Source organism: Macaca nemestrina, chromosome 9 (genome assembly GCF_043159975.1).
Source record: "Macaca nemestrina isolate mMacNem1 chromosome 9, mMacNem.hap1, whole genome shotgun sequence".
Lineage (NCBI taxonomy): Eukaryota > Metazoa > Chordata > Mammalia > Primates > Cercopithecidae > Macaca > Macaca nemestrina.
In genome coordinates this window covers 112,956,777-112,972,094 of record NC_092133.1, presented here as the reverse complement: position 1 = coordinate 112,972,094, position 15,318 = coordinate 112,956,777, and the positions used below count along the sequence as shown (strand labels likewise).

Genomic DNA, 15,318 nt, shown 5'->3' with positions numbered 1-15,318 from the left:
CAGTGTATTGTTGGGTTTGACATAATAGGTACATCAATAATAGCACAAAAAAGTTGGGGAGGGAAATGGAGCTAATAGAGGAAGTCTATTTTGCTGAAAGTAAGTATAAATCAGAAGTGAAATTCTTATAAATCAAGATGTACACTGTAAACCCTGGAGCAACCAATAAGAAAATAATTCAAAATATATGTTTTAAAAAGTAGCAAAGGAATTAAAACATCACACTACAATATATCTACTTAACTCAAAAGAAGGCAAGAAAGGAAAGAACAAAAAAGACTTGAGACCTATGGAAAACAAAATTCGTAACTGCATAGAAAAATCCAACTATATCAGTAATTACATTAAATGTGAACAGATTAAGCAATCTAATCAAAAGAAAGATTATCAGGCTGTATTTTTTTAAAAGAAAAAGAACAATGATCCCAACTACATATAAAATCTATATAAAACACATTTTAGATTCAATCATACAAATAGGTTGAAAGTAAAAGCTATACCATAAAAACAGTAAACATAAAAGAATCAGGCAAAATAGATTTTAAAACAAGAATATATTACTAGAAATAAAGAGAAACACTTCATAATGACAGAAGAGTCAATCCATCAGGAAGATATAACAATTAGAAGCATATATGCACCTAACAACAGAAGGAAGAAAAGACAGAGTTGAAGGGATACACAACTCAAAAATAATAATTGGAGACTAACCCTCTTTCAATATTAGATAAAACCACCAGGAAGAAAATCAACAAGAACACAGAAGATTTGAACAACACAGTAAGACAACTAGCCCTAAAGACAACTATATAACACTCCACCCAACAAGGCAATATGCATTCTTAAGTGCATAAGAAACATTTTCCAAAAGAGATCACATGCTAGGCCATAAACAACCTTCAATAATTTACAGAGATTAATCACACAAAGAATGTTCTCTGAAACAATGGAATGCAATTATAATACAATCAGTAACAGAAGGAATTTTAGGAAATTCACAAAGATGGGCGGGGGAACCACACTCCTAAATAACCAATAGGTCAAAGAAATCAGAGAGAAAATTAGAAAATATGTTGAGATGAGTGAAAACTAAAACACAACATACCAAAATTTATTGGATACAGCTAAAGAAAACAGTACTCAGAAAGAAATTTGTAGTTATAAATGCCTATATTAAAAAAGAAAGATCTCAAGTGGATAATCTAATCTTCCACCTTAAGAAGACAGAACCTACAAAAAGAAAAGCAAACTAAACCTAAGCAAGCAGATGGAAGGAAATAATAAAGAATAATGTGCAAACAAATGAAACAGAGAATAGAAAATCCAGAAAACTAAAGACACTGGCAAAGGATTTGGGAATCAGGTGGTCATTGTTGTTGACAGAAAAGGAAGGTTTCTTATTAGAAGGAACAAAATCCAGATTGCAAGGAATTTAAGGAATAAATGGGAGGGGAAAAAATGAAGGCAGCATATGTAGACTCTTCTTTCAATAAGCTTGAAGAAAAAGAATGAGAAGACTGAAAATGAAGGCAAGAAGAAATGATTAACAAAGTCTTCTAGGAGGCAGAAAGGAATTAAGAGTCTAGGCAAATAAATTGGCCTTGGAAGGTATGGCAGACCTGGAGGTTGCCTACTTAGTCTTCCCTTCTTTGTGGATAACAAAATCTTATTTATTTATTTATTTATTTATTTATTTTACCTTGGGAAGAGTGGAGGGCCATGAATCTAGACTAGTCTAAGCCAAACATAGGACTTCTGTACCCCTCCCCACTGACTGGCTTAGAAACAGTATAGGATGCAGTTTTGGCTAGTGAGGTCATGTTTTCTAGGAGGCTTCTAAGAAAGTTTTCTTCATTTCTGAAAAAGACATAAGAGAGACACCTTTTCTTACAGTCATGGATGCTTTGATATGAGTATGTCATTCTTGGAGTTAAAGCTGCCATCTTGAGATGAGGAGGGGAAAAGTCTGAAGACAAAAGTCAACTTATGCAGGATGGTAGAATGAAAAGACAGAGCCAGAGAGTCTGATGATAACGGTTAGCTGCTATGAGCCAACTAAAAAACCATCTTTCTTCCAGATTTCTAGTTATATGAGATAATAAAATACAGTTATTACATATGATACTTTCAGTTGGGTCTCTGTCACTTACCAGCTGAAAGTATTCTAATTGATATAGAAGGAAAGATACTTTCACAAGATAGATGTGGAAGAAATTAACTTTGCATATTGGAGATAAGGGAATTGGAGAGTTTCAGCCTAAAGTTTCATTTATTAAAGAAAGTGAAACTCATATAGATCAATTTTACAAAAGGAGTGACCTTAACATTTGCTGTTTCCTGCTTTAAAATATCAAGTATTACTAATGATAACAATAGCTAGTAATGAAGATGATTATGACGATAAGCTCATGGTTATTAAAGTATTTTTAAAGCTGGGTATTTTATCCTTTATTGTTTACCTTCTACATACTATTTGACTTCAATAGTGAAAACATACCAATCTCTTCTACTTTCTGTTCATAACAATTTTCATGGTAGTTTAATTTTTCATACTTTCATGGTATATAACACAGTATACCACAATATAGTTTACAGAGGGAATCCTTAACTTTGAAGAATAAACACTCTGAAAACTAAACAATTTATAAAAAGATTTCTCTATTTCCATACACTTTCTGAATCTGGCCAAGAAAATAAAACAACATTTCAACTGCATCTGTGCAATGATAGCTTGATTCATATCAGAAGATGGAAAATCAACACTGTAGCCACATAGATACACACCAGAGAAAGCACACTTTTAGCAGAAATAACAAAAAGCAATAGAATTGTGCTCTTATCCAAGCGGTTCCCAAATGGGAAAAAAAAAAAAAAATTTGAAAGTTAAATTATAAGACAGCTTTTGAAGCACAAAACATTTTTCCTACAGAAACATTACTATGAGTCATGTCCTTAGTAGGCCCGTCCATAAAAGCCATATGCTTGTAAAACCATATGCATAAGACTGTTGTTTGAACTATACCAAAGCAGGATAATAGTTTTTCCTTGGGAAGATACATCATTTTCTCCCTCTTCTCTCTACTAAGTCCCAGAGGAGTGGGCCTCACCAGGGGCTCTGTCCACCTCTGGAGCTCAGCAGTCATCCCCCTCACTCTGCACACTCCATGGTCAGCCACACTGAACTTCTCCAACCTGCAGGGCCTCTCCCCTCCAAGTCATTACTGTTACAACCTTCCCTTCTTCTTCCTGTAGGTCACCTCCACTCAGCCTTCTGGTCTCAGCTTAATGCTACTTCCTCAGGTAGGCCATCCCTTGTCTCCACACTGAGTCATGTGTTCCTGATGTGTGTGCTCTCGCATCACACTATACTTTCCTAACACAGCATTTGTCAATCTCCCCGATAAGCTCCACTGTTTCAGGGATTCATTTCATTTGCTATTAATGTTAAGGTCAGAAGACTGCCTGGCATTTTGAAGATTCTTTACACATATTTATTTATACGAATTATTTCTCATAAGATACTTTAATGCATTTTTAACTTATCTACAGTCATTACCAAGGAAAAGGGTGGTTTTCCAAAGAACACTTCTCCTTCCCTCAATTTACACCTAGAGATTGTTCATAGGGAGGAAGCTACCTATCCAATTTCTTTCCCATTGCTGATTTATAGTCACTTAAATGGACATTAAAATTTTAGCAAATAGATACATTTTATTTTTCTTTTTAGAAGATGAGGCCTTTGAATGATGAAGCAATAAGTATATTTTCTAATATTAACTTGATCTCTTTTTTGTAGGTAATGTCACTCATTCTCATGACTTTTACTGTCAGCAATGAAATGCTTATTCCAAAATCTGTATCTCTATGCTTGATTTTTCTCTCAAGCTTAGAATCCAAACTTTCAGCTGTCTACAATTTTTATATCCGAATGTCCCACAAAAACTTCACCCCATTCCCCCACCCAATCTTTCTTTTCTGTGGTATTCCCCATTTCAGATATTTCAGATAATGACATCACCATCTAGTCAGTGGAGTCTCACACCCATGTTATCTCGTCCTTGTTAATTATTCACTGGACCATGGCCTCACAGTGGTGGCAACACTTGGGAGCAGAATCTGAGGCCCCACCGCAGACCTACTGAATCAAAATCTACCTTTTAACAAAATCCCTAGACAATTCATATGCACATTAAAATATGAGAAACACCGATGTATAATTCCTTTTTCTCTCTACCCCACAAAACTCTGATACCAAGTCTATATAGGCAAATATATTCCCTCCCATCCATTTCTGTTATCATGGCCCTGATAAAGCCATCACTTCCTGTGGTGATGTGGACACTGAAATGGCTTCTTAGCTGACCTCATTCCTGCAGCCCACTGTTAACCCAGACTTTTAGAAGGGACACTCTGATGTACAGCTATGAGAGGACATATGGTTGGCTGGCCAGTACTGTGCATAATGTAAAGTATGTCCTATCTATGTTGCAATTTAAAATCTGGGGATGCTCACAAAATTGTCACATAGAAAAGCATGCAAAAAAAAAGAAAAAAAAGATTAACTTTGCTTGTGTCTCCTTGTTATAATCACTGATCTCAATTTTCTTTCCAAATACAAACCTAACCATGTCATATCCCTCTCCAAAATCTTTTAGCGGCTTCTGAACACATCATGTATTTCTACACTTCTACCTTTCTGTTCATGCTTTTTCCCTTTTCTCCTATCCACCTTGCAAAAATTTTGCCCATCTTCTGAAGTCCTGCTGAAGAGTTATCTCTGGAGAACAGTCATCTCACCTCACCAGCTCTCTAAGAAATAACTGCTTCTCCATTACCTCTACAACCCACTGCACTCTGTTCAACACACGATTATGGCACTCATCTCGCTGTATGAAAGGCCCATGGATGTCTGTCTTTCCTGTCAGACAAGGACTTCCTCAAAGGAATTCTGTATTTCAGTCACTGGCAGATGGTAGATACTCAAAAAATGTTTTAAACAATCAATTACCATTTATATTTGACATTATTAAAAGCTGTAGAACTTATCATTGATAACATGAATATATTTATAAACTCTACAATACTAAGTACCATATCTCTCAAGTTATATGCACCCAGGCACAGTAAAAGTTTAAACATGCTTGGGGACCTAATTCAGCCACTTAAATGCAGCTATCCTTAAAAGCCCACATTCTGGGGAGGCCCACCTTATTTCCTGAGAGTTCAATCAGATAACTGAACAGGGCAAACAGAGGTTAATTTCTGATGAGAAGAGAGGGAGGTCAAGTCTGCCAACTGATTTTAAAAATTATATATTGTGCCATAAAGATTGTAATAAAGAAATAAAAGTTTGTTATCTATAACTTTAAAATATTTAAAAATTCATTTTCTGCATATTATCTTTCAAAAGCAGTTGAAATTACACTAAACATATCATTCTGTATTTGGTTACAAAATTTTGCCATAAGTTACACTTATAATTACACTTTAGTGATCAAATTATTCCATCACCCTAACAAATGTTCATTAAAACATTTACCAAAGTCCAATAATTTAGTTCAATAGTTACTGAAAAATTACTTGTATGCCAGACCCTAATGCAGGGCCTGACCTGCCCTAACCTCAAGAACTCCCCAGCCAAGTGGTAGGGACTGATTCATACACCCATGACTGTGGTGCAGTACCGAATGCAAACCAGAGTGCTCACTGGCAGGGCTGACTCAGAAGGGATGCCCCCAGGATCTGACTGCTGCTCTCAAGAGATAGAAAGTCAACACGAAGAACAGGGGAAGGACCCATAAAGATGAGACATAAGAATTTCAAATGGCACAGCATGTTCAGGGAAAGGCAGTGGCTGGGAGTAGCACAAGAAACACATTAGAGTGAATGGGTCCATTTCCTTAAAGCCTCTCCAGAATTGGAAGTTATTTTAATTTTCAGTGCTTTCGGGCGAATAGAAGAGGTAACTCAAGGTTAACTTAAAAGGCATTTCTTTGATTACCAGTGACGGTAAACATAATTCCACCTTTTTATTAATCATTAACTGCTAAAATACTTTGTTTACTTATGTATTAAAACTTCTTCATTAGGTTTGAGAGAACTTCCTCTTCAGATATTATAGATGTTCACCCTTAGTCACATTTGATACAAGCATTTCCTCCAGTTGTGTTGTGTTATTTTTTTCGTTGTAAATAAACCTTACATTTTGTATGTTCAAAACTATTAGATCTTTTCCTTGGTGAGCATTCCAACACTGAGTCATCAATCCTTCACAAATCTGATGAATATTGTTCTATTCTCTACTACTTTTCAAAAATACGATTAAAAAATATTTAGCTCTTTATACTAGCTAGACCTGATTATAAAAACAAAAACAAACAAACAAAAAAACATGATGTGCATAAACATTCACATACAGGCCAATATCCTCCCTCTTCCAATCTTACTCCCACTCCCTTTGCTAAGATGGCTAGGGAATTCCTTTTCATACAAACTCTCGATTCATTTTCATTCAGGCTCCCTTACATAGCAATGCTGGGAAGAGAGCAGCTAGAGCATGTGTCCTTTGCAGTATCTTTAGAGATGGCCCTGAAATCTCTACAACCTCTACGAAAGAATTACAAATTAGTATTTTAAGGTACATAACATGGACAGAAAACATTTATGGGATGTATCAGCAATAAACATCAATGCTAATTTAAAGTACTAGCGGATCCCTTCTAAGTCCCCAAACAAGTAATGCAGTTTTTCTTTAAGGGCCTGGAATGTATAGCCTTTTTACTAACTTCATATTACAGAAGGCAGTTTTCAAATTAGCAAAGGGGGCTCAGTCCAGTGGTATACAGTTGAACATGTCTGACTCCCATGGGGAGTCTGGAAATGTGGGGAGGCGTTTTTTAGATGTCACAATGAGAGAGCACACTATTGTGAATCTTGCGACATGTAGGGCAATCTTGTACAACAAAAACCTGTCCTATCCCAAATGCCAATAGCTACCTCACTTCAGCTAAGGGCCTTCCAGCCCAAGATGATGTGCTTCCTATATTTAATGAAGGAAACTCCTGACTTCCAATTGTTCTATCTACCCTGCCACCCAGTACATGTTTTACCAAGGGAGGACCAGCCCTAAGTAAGATTGTGAGGTAGAATAGGCAGTACTGGATGTCTTGCTTACTCCTCCTATTGGGTCCTTTGTTTTAAAACCCTGTTGTGGCCTGAATCCCTGCAAGTAACATCCCAGGAAGTTCTGGCTTGGAGGAACCCAGGAACTTGGCTACTGTCCTCTCATTCTGATCCACCAAAACCTGTTCCCTGCAAGTTCTTAGAAAACATCTGAAGAACAAAGCATACTCTGATACTAACTTCATGAAGGTACAAGTGCATTCTTCTTCTCAGGGATATTTGTGTTTAAGCACTAAACCAGAGATGCCACTCCTTACCTTATGCCCTACTGCCATCCTTGTGTAAGCTACTACCATTTTTCACTGTGATTACCACAGTAGCCTCTTAACTGGTCTTCCTGCTTTAAGTCTTCCAAGTCATAGTCTATGCTCAAGAAAGAGCTGACCTAAGTGAGATCATGTCCTTTCTTGGCTCAAAACTCTCTGGTGGCTCCCTAGTTTACTCCAATAAAAGCCTCCAATGTCTTTTATTGGTACCTCCAATGCAAGGTCATAAATAATCTAAAATCTGAAAATCTGAGGGGAGAGCACATACGGGAGAAAAAACAAGAGTCCATTTTGGTCACGTTAAATTTGCAATGCCTAAGAGACATTCAAGTAGAGATGTCAGAAAGGTGTTATCCCCAGATCCTCAGAAGAGAGCTTCAGGCTAGATAAGTAGTCCTCAACAGGTGGTGATTTTATGTACCCCGGAGACATTTGGCAATATCTGGAGACATTTTGATTGTCACAATAAGGGTAGAGGGAACTCTATTAGCAGTTACAGCGTAGAAGCCAGAGATGCTGCTAAGCATCCTACAATCCACGAGACATCCCCCGACACTGAAAAAATTTTCCAGCCCAAAATGTCAATAGTGCTAAAGATGACAAACTCTAGGCTAGAGATAATCTGAAAGACTTACACAAAAAGATATTTAACCAAAAGTACAAGATGAAAAACAAGGGAACTAAACCTCTCCTCTTTTAGATGTCAGGTAACACAGAAGACAGAAAATGGTCAACTAGAATGGGAGAAGGAAAACCAGGGAAGGGTTTGTGTCAGAGGCCAAGAGACAAGTGTTTCCAAAAGGCAGCAATGGTCAATTGTGGTCAACTGTGTGGAAAACTGCTAAGACGTCAAATAACCTGATAGGGGGTTAAAAGGTTTGAGAAGAATGAAGGCAGTATGCTGTGGGGAGTGAGGGAGTGAGATAATAGACGTGTTGGAAGACTGCTGGACAATTTTAAGGCTGCTGAGTATAACATTAAAGTGAAAAAACTGGCAGGTAGTTGAGCTCACCCAGTTCTGAGATTGGAGAGACCAAAGAGGTACAAAAGAATTGAAAGAATTTGCCGGAAAATAATTTGAATCAAAGCATCTAGGCTGGATAAGGAAGGAACTGGTAACAGAAAGGAAGTGATAAGTAGAAATCTGGGAAGGGCGCTGGAAGTCATGATGAGTCATAAATACTTTTCCCACATCAATAAATATATTTCCTATATGCTTTTAACTGTTTCATAATAACATAGCCTATTGCTTGATATTATTAAGCAAATGTGATTATTACTTTAATAAGTTACAAAAGATAAGTGTTGGTGATGGTGTGAAAAAGAGAAAACTCATACACTGTTGGTGGGAATGCAGATCAGTGCGGCCATTGAGAAAAACTGTACAGGGGTTCCTAAGGAAATTAAACATACAACTACCATATGACTCAGCAATTCCTCCAGCGGGTAGATAGCCAAAGGAAATGAAATCACCATCTCATAAAGATACCTGCACTCCCATGTTCACTGTAGCATTAGCCAAGATTTAGAAACAATAGCCAAGATATTGAAACAACCAAAGTATCTGTCAAGAGATGAATGAACTGTGAGGTATGTGTGTGTACATATGTGCATGCGTGTATATATATATGTACATGCACATACATAAGTGGAATATTATTCTGCCTTAAAAAGGAGACCCTGCCATTTGCTACCACATGGATGAACATGGAAGACATTATGCAAAGTGAAATAGGCAAGACACAGAAAATGCATGACCTCACTTATATGAGGAATCTTTTTTTTTTTTTTTTTTTTTTTTTTGAGACGGAGTCTTGCTGTGTGGCCCAGGCTGGAGTGCAGTGGCCGGATCTCAGCTCATTGCAAGCTCCGCCTCCCGGGTTTTTACGCCATTCTCCTGCCTCAGCCTCCCGAGTAGCTGGGACTACAGGCGCCCACCACCTCGCCCGGCTAGTTTTTTGTATTTTTTAGTAGAGACAGGGTTTCACCGTGTTAGCCAGGATGGTCTCGAACTCCTGACGTCATGATCCGCCCGTCTCGGCCTCCCAAAGTGCTGGGATTACAGGCTTGAGCCACCGCGCCCGGCCATGAGGAATCTTAAAAAAAGAAAAGAAAAAGAAAGTTGAGCCGGGCGCGGTGGCTCAAGCCTGTAATCCCAGCACTTTGGGAGGCCGAGACGGGCGGATCACGAGGTCAGGAGATCGAGACCATCTTGGCTAACACGGTGAAACCCCGTCTCTACTAAAAAATACAAAAAACTAGCCGGGCGAGGTGGCGGGCGCCTGTAGTCCCAGCTACTCGGGAAGCTGAGGCAGGAGAATGGCGTAAACCCGGGAGGCGGAGCTTGCAGTGAGCTGAGATCTGGCCACTGCACTCCAGCCTGGGTGACAGAGCGAGACTCCGTCTCAAAAAAAAAAAAAAGTTGAATACTCAGAGAATAAAATGGTGGTAAGCAGGGGCAGGCGGGGGAGAAAATGGGAAGATGTAGCTCAAAGGATACAAAGCTGCAGATACGCAGGATAAAGGGGTCTCCCTGTCTAACATACAACATGAGGACTACAGTTAATACTGTATTGTATTTGAGATTTTTGCTAAAAGAGATTTTAAGTGTTCCTGCCACTAAAAAGGGTAACTATGTGAGATGACTGATGTTAATTTGGTTGACTGTAGTATCCAGTTCACTGTGTGTGTACATCAAAACATCGCATACCTTAAATATATACAATAAAAAGGAGGTATTTACTATTTGAACAATGCTCATCATCCTATTTACTTTTCCAGAGTGGGATCAAATGGCATTTGTGGGAAAGATCATGTTATTGTGAAAGATATGCATATGATAAATAACAGACCTGGGTTAAAATATCAGCTCTTTCATTTACTATGTTGTGACCATGGACAACTTACTTAACCTCTCTGAGCCTAAATCTCTTCAGCTAATTAACAGATGTGGTACACAGAATATTGGCTCCCTCAAAGGATGTCCATACCTTATTCCCTGGAATCTCTGCCTACCCTATATTACATGGTATGATATTGTGAAATATATATCTGGTCTACATCCTCATTTCCTGGCATACAACTGCTAAAATCCTTAGAATCTCCAAAGTGATGCCTTTTGTATGCTAATGAGTTACTGATGGTTGGTAGTCTCTAGGTAGCTTCAGGATGGAGGATGGTCACTAGAAAGACCAAAGCACAATTAGAGGGTTGGGACGTTCAGCGACACCCTCCAAGCTCTAGGAAGGGGAAAGGGTCTGAAAGTTAAGCTGATCACCAACAGCCAATGATTCAATCAATCATGCCTACCCAATGAAGCTTAAATAGAAACCCAAAAGGACACAGTGTGGAGAGCTTTCAAATAGCTGAACACATGGAGGTTCGCAAATGGTAGTACACCCGGGGAGGGCAAGGGAGCTCCTTGCCCCTTCCACATGCCTGGCCCTGTGCACCTCTCCATCTGTATCCTTTATAATAAACCAGTAGATGTGTTTGCCTGAGTTCTGTGAGCCCTCTAGTAAATTAAATGAACCCAAAGAGGTGGCTGTGGGAATCCCAATTTATAGCAGGTCGGTCAGAAGCACAGGTAGAGCCTCCTGAGACTTGCTGTGAGACTGAGGCCTAAAGATGGGGGATCTGACACTCTCTACAGGTGATGTCAGCATTGAATTGAAGGTAACCCAGGTGGTGTCTGTTGCAAAATGGCTTGGTGTGGTGGGGAGGAAACTCCCACACGTGTCATCACAGAAGTCTTCTGTGTTGATTGCTGTTGGCTGAGAGAATACAAAAAAAAAAAAAAAAAAAAACATTTTGAATGTGTTTTTTCCACTCATTTGGTGAGGGGGAATTAAGGTTGCACACAGAATTAAGGCTGGTAATCAGTGGACCTTAAAATAACGAGAGTATCTGCATTATCCAGATGGGCCCAAAGTAATCACAAGGGTTCTTAAAAGGGAAAGCGGGGGCAAAAGAATCAAAACCAGAAAAACAGCACTGTGAGAAAGATTTGCCCAGCCACTGCTGGCTCTGAAGATGGAAGGAGACTAAAAGTGAAGGAACGCAGGCAGCCTCCAGAAGCTGGAAAAGACAAGAAAATTGACTTCCCCTAAGCCTTCAGGAAGAAGGGCAGCCCTGCTAACAGGACGTCAGGTCCATTTTGGGCTTCTGACCTCCAGAATGTAAGATAAGAAATTTGTGTTGTTTTAAGCCACAAAGGTTTTTTTGGTGTTTTTTTGTTTTGTTTTGTTTTGTTTTGTTTTTTTGAGACAGAGTCTCGCACTGTGGCCCAGGCTGGAGGGCATGGAGTGCAGTGGCGTGATCTCAGCTCATTGCAACCTCCTTCTCCTGGGTTCAAGCAATTCTCCTGTCTCAGCCTCCTGAGTAGCTGGGATGACAGATGCACGCCACCACGCCAGGCTAATTTTTGTATTTTTAGTAGAGATGGGGTTTCACCATGTTCGTCAGGCTGGTCTCCATCTCCTGACCTCGTGATCCGCCTGCCTTGGCCTCCCAAAGTGCTGGGATTACAGGCGTTAGCCACTGCACCCGGCCAGATTTTTTGTTTTTTTGTTTGTTTTGTTTTGTATTACAGCAACAATACAAAACCAATACACAGGTAAAATGAACTGCCTTCATAAGCTTTGTGTAGCTTAACCAAGATAACGTATATAAAGTACCTGAGTGCCTAGTATATAGGAAGCATTTAAATAGCTATTAAGAGTGTTAGTTCTTTAATAGTAGAACACTCTTAACAGCACTGAAACCAAATAGTCAACAGAAAGAACACTGAGTTCTAGAATTTACTCAAAGCTGCGACATAAGACATCTTGGCCTCTCTATGACAGCTCTCTCACACAGCAAAATGAGAGGGGACTAGATGACTTTTGAAGTTTCTGCCAGCTCTAAAATTTTACGATTCTAAAATCTAATTCCTTAATGATACATTCTACTTATTGCTAATTAACTGATTGAGAAAATCCTATTAAATATAAACAGTAGACCAAGCAGTTTTCATTTTATGTTTCAACATTTTCAATATTTTATATTGCTGAGTTACAGCCTTATAAAGTTGAGTCATGGCATAAAAATCACAGGCCTGCAAGCAAGGAAAAATATCTAAGTCATCCTGCTATTACTTAATAGCCTTACAGTCAAACTGAAATAATAATAATAATATCTTTTCAAATAGCTCAAAGTATATTCCCACATATTACCTCACTTATTCTTTTTTAACAGCTTTATTGAGGTATAATTCACATACCATGCAATTTACCCTTTTGAAATATACAATTCCATGGTTTTAGTATATTCAGAGTTGTGCCAACATCACCGCCATTTTAGAACGTTTTTATCATCCCAAAATGAAACTCCCTATCCATTAGTAGTCCTTCCCCATCTCTCTCCTCTAACCCTCTCAGCTCATGAATCTACTTTCTGTCCCTATGGATTGGCTTACCCTGCACATTTCATATAAATGGAATCATACAACATACAGCCTTTTATGTCTGCTCCTTTCACTTAGCATGTTTTGTTATGTTACAGCATGTGTCAGTACTTTATTCCTTTATGCTTTTAATGCTAAATAATATTCCATTGTATGGATGTACCACATTTTGTTTATATATTCATCAGCTGATAGATATTTAGATTGTTTCTACTGTTTAGCTATTAGGAATAATGTTACCAGCATTTGTGTATAAGTTTTTGTGTGTACGTATGTTTTCATTTATCTTGCACAGATACCTAGGAGTGAAACTGCTAGGTAACACAGGGTAACTCTATGTTTTAACCTTTTGAAGAACTGTCAAGCTATTTCTAAAGTGGCTGCCCATTTTAAATTCCTGCCAGCAATGTATGGAGCTTCCAATCACTCCACATCCTCACCAACACTTGTTATCTTCTTTAGATTACAGCTAACTAGTGGGCATGAAGTAGCATCTTATGTGGTTTTGATTTGCTTCTCTCTCTGAGTGACAACGTTGAGCATCTTTTCATGTGCTTATCGGTCATTCATAAATCTTCCCTAGAGAAATGTCTATTTAGATCCGTTGCCCATTTTAATGGGGTATTTTTGTCTTTTTAATATTGAGCTACAAAGGTTCTTTACAAATGTGGATATAAGTCCATTATCAGATATATAATTTGCAGGTATTTTCTCTTACCCTGTATACCTCATCTAATCTTAGTGCAGCTACTTGCACTAGATAGATTGTGTGTTGCCATCCTCATTTTGCAGACAGAATTGGCATATGATTAAACAGACCTGATAACTGGCACTCAAAAGAAAACATATAGCTGTGCCTCTGCTTCTATTAATTTAAAAGAGTATATTGATAGCAACATTGTGACAACACATCCAGCAAGGCTGCCTTGTTCAACTCAATAGATGCAGGGAAGCTATCCTGTATCTATTATACAACCTAACAATATTTTCCACAGTTACACCAAGGATAGTTCATTCCTTCACTCAAAAAATACTGAGTATTACATGTGAGGTGCCACACTACTCCTAGTTCACAAGCATCCATGAACATGATGAAATCCTTGCCCTCATTAGTCTTATAATTTGGCAGTGTCATGCAAAACTCTTAACCTTAAATTCCTTAGTTGCAAACAGTCCTGATAAAGAAATGTTTTATCTTAAAGATCCACTCTCAACTCAGAGGAAGCATTATAGAGCTTAACACAATTGATACTCTTTTTTTAAAAAAATGAAAAGCATCAAACTTACTTTGTGTCCTAGGACAACCTTGTTGTCCTAGTATTGTTGTCCTTGTTATCGGAGTATTGCTCCGATATCTAGGCCATCACCTGGTTCTTATCAATTCTTTTTTTCTTTTTTTTTTTGAGATGGAGTCTTGCTCTGTCACCCAGCAGCCTGGAGTGCAGTGGCTCAATCTAGGCTCACCGCAACCTCCACCTCCCGGGTTCAAGCGATTCTCCTGCCTCAGCCTCCCGGGTAGCAGGGATCACAGGCACATGCCAGGACACTCAGCTGATTTTTGTATTTTTAGTAGAGATAGGGTTTCACCACATTGGCCAGGCTGGTCTCAAACTCCTGACCTCGTGATCCACCTGCCTTGGCCTCCTAAAATGCTGGCATTACAGAAATGAGCCACTACACCCAGCCTTATCAATCCTTTTTATAATGCAACAATGCTTACTTTAATGACATTTGTTAAAATGAAACATGGCTAAAAGAAGAAAATACATATGTTTACCTTTAACCAGAAAAACCTGATGATTCAGAGACTAACTCATGGCCAGTTCCTATTCCATCCTGAATAAAAACATTACAATAGCTCCATTAAACAAAACGAAAATATAGAGTTACAAATCTGACAACTTAAACAGGTAGTTCTAACCTTTTCCATCAAAGCAGTCCTAATTCAGAGCTGAGGGATCTAATCAACCCCAGAAGACTAAAGGCATCACCATAAGTGTCCCAGGCAAACTTTAAATGTCTTTATCTTATTTTTTTCCTTAAAAACTGTACACAAATATTACATTCTAAACTCTAACACATCTATTTCCTCTTGGTGTAAAACATTTAATATGTTTAATTAGGGTCAACAACAAAGTTGTTGGCTAGACACAATGGCTCATGCCTGTGTTTCTAACACTTTGGGAGACTGAGAAGGGAGGACAGCTTGAGGCCAGGAGTTTTAGATTAGCCTGGGCAACATAGCAAGACCCTGTCTCTAGAAAAAAAAATTAAAAATTAGCCAGACACAGTAGTGCACATCTGTAGTTCTAGGTACTTACTTGCATGGCTGAGGTAGGAGGATCACTTGTGCCCAGGAGTTCAAGGCTGCAGTGAGCTATTATTGCACCACTGCACCCCAGCCTGGGTAACGAAATGAGATCCTGT

The 15,318-nt window shown here is 38.6% G+C and overlaps 1 protein-coding gene across 22 annotated transcripts in view; it reads right to left on the bottom strand.

Moving 5' to 3' along the window:
* Window positions 1-15,318, bottom strand: part of LOC105479944 (zinc finger protein 438) — a 179,878-nt gene that overhangs the window by 143,455 nt on the left and 21,105 nt on the right. For 13 of the 22 annotated variants that reach the window (XM_071070262.1, XM_071070264.1, XM_071070269.1 and 10 more), the window contains one exon: window positions 15,213-15,314. The exons of 8 other annotated variants lie outside the window; for them this stretch is intronic. The gene's annotated coding sequence lies outside the window, so the exon portion shown is untranslated. Of the gene's footprint in view, window positions 1-14,668; window positions 14,728-15,212; window positions 15,315-15,318 lie in introns of all 22 variants that reach the window. One more of the 22 variants, XM_071070267.1, reaches the window with a different exon arrangement.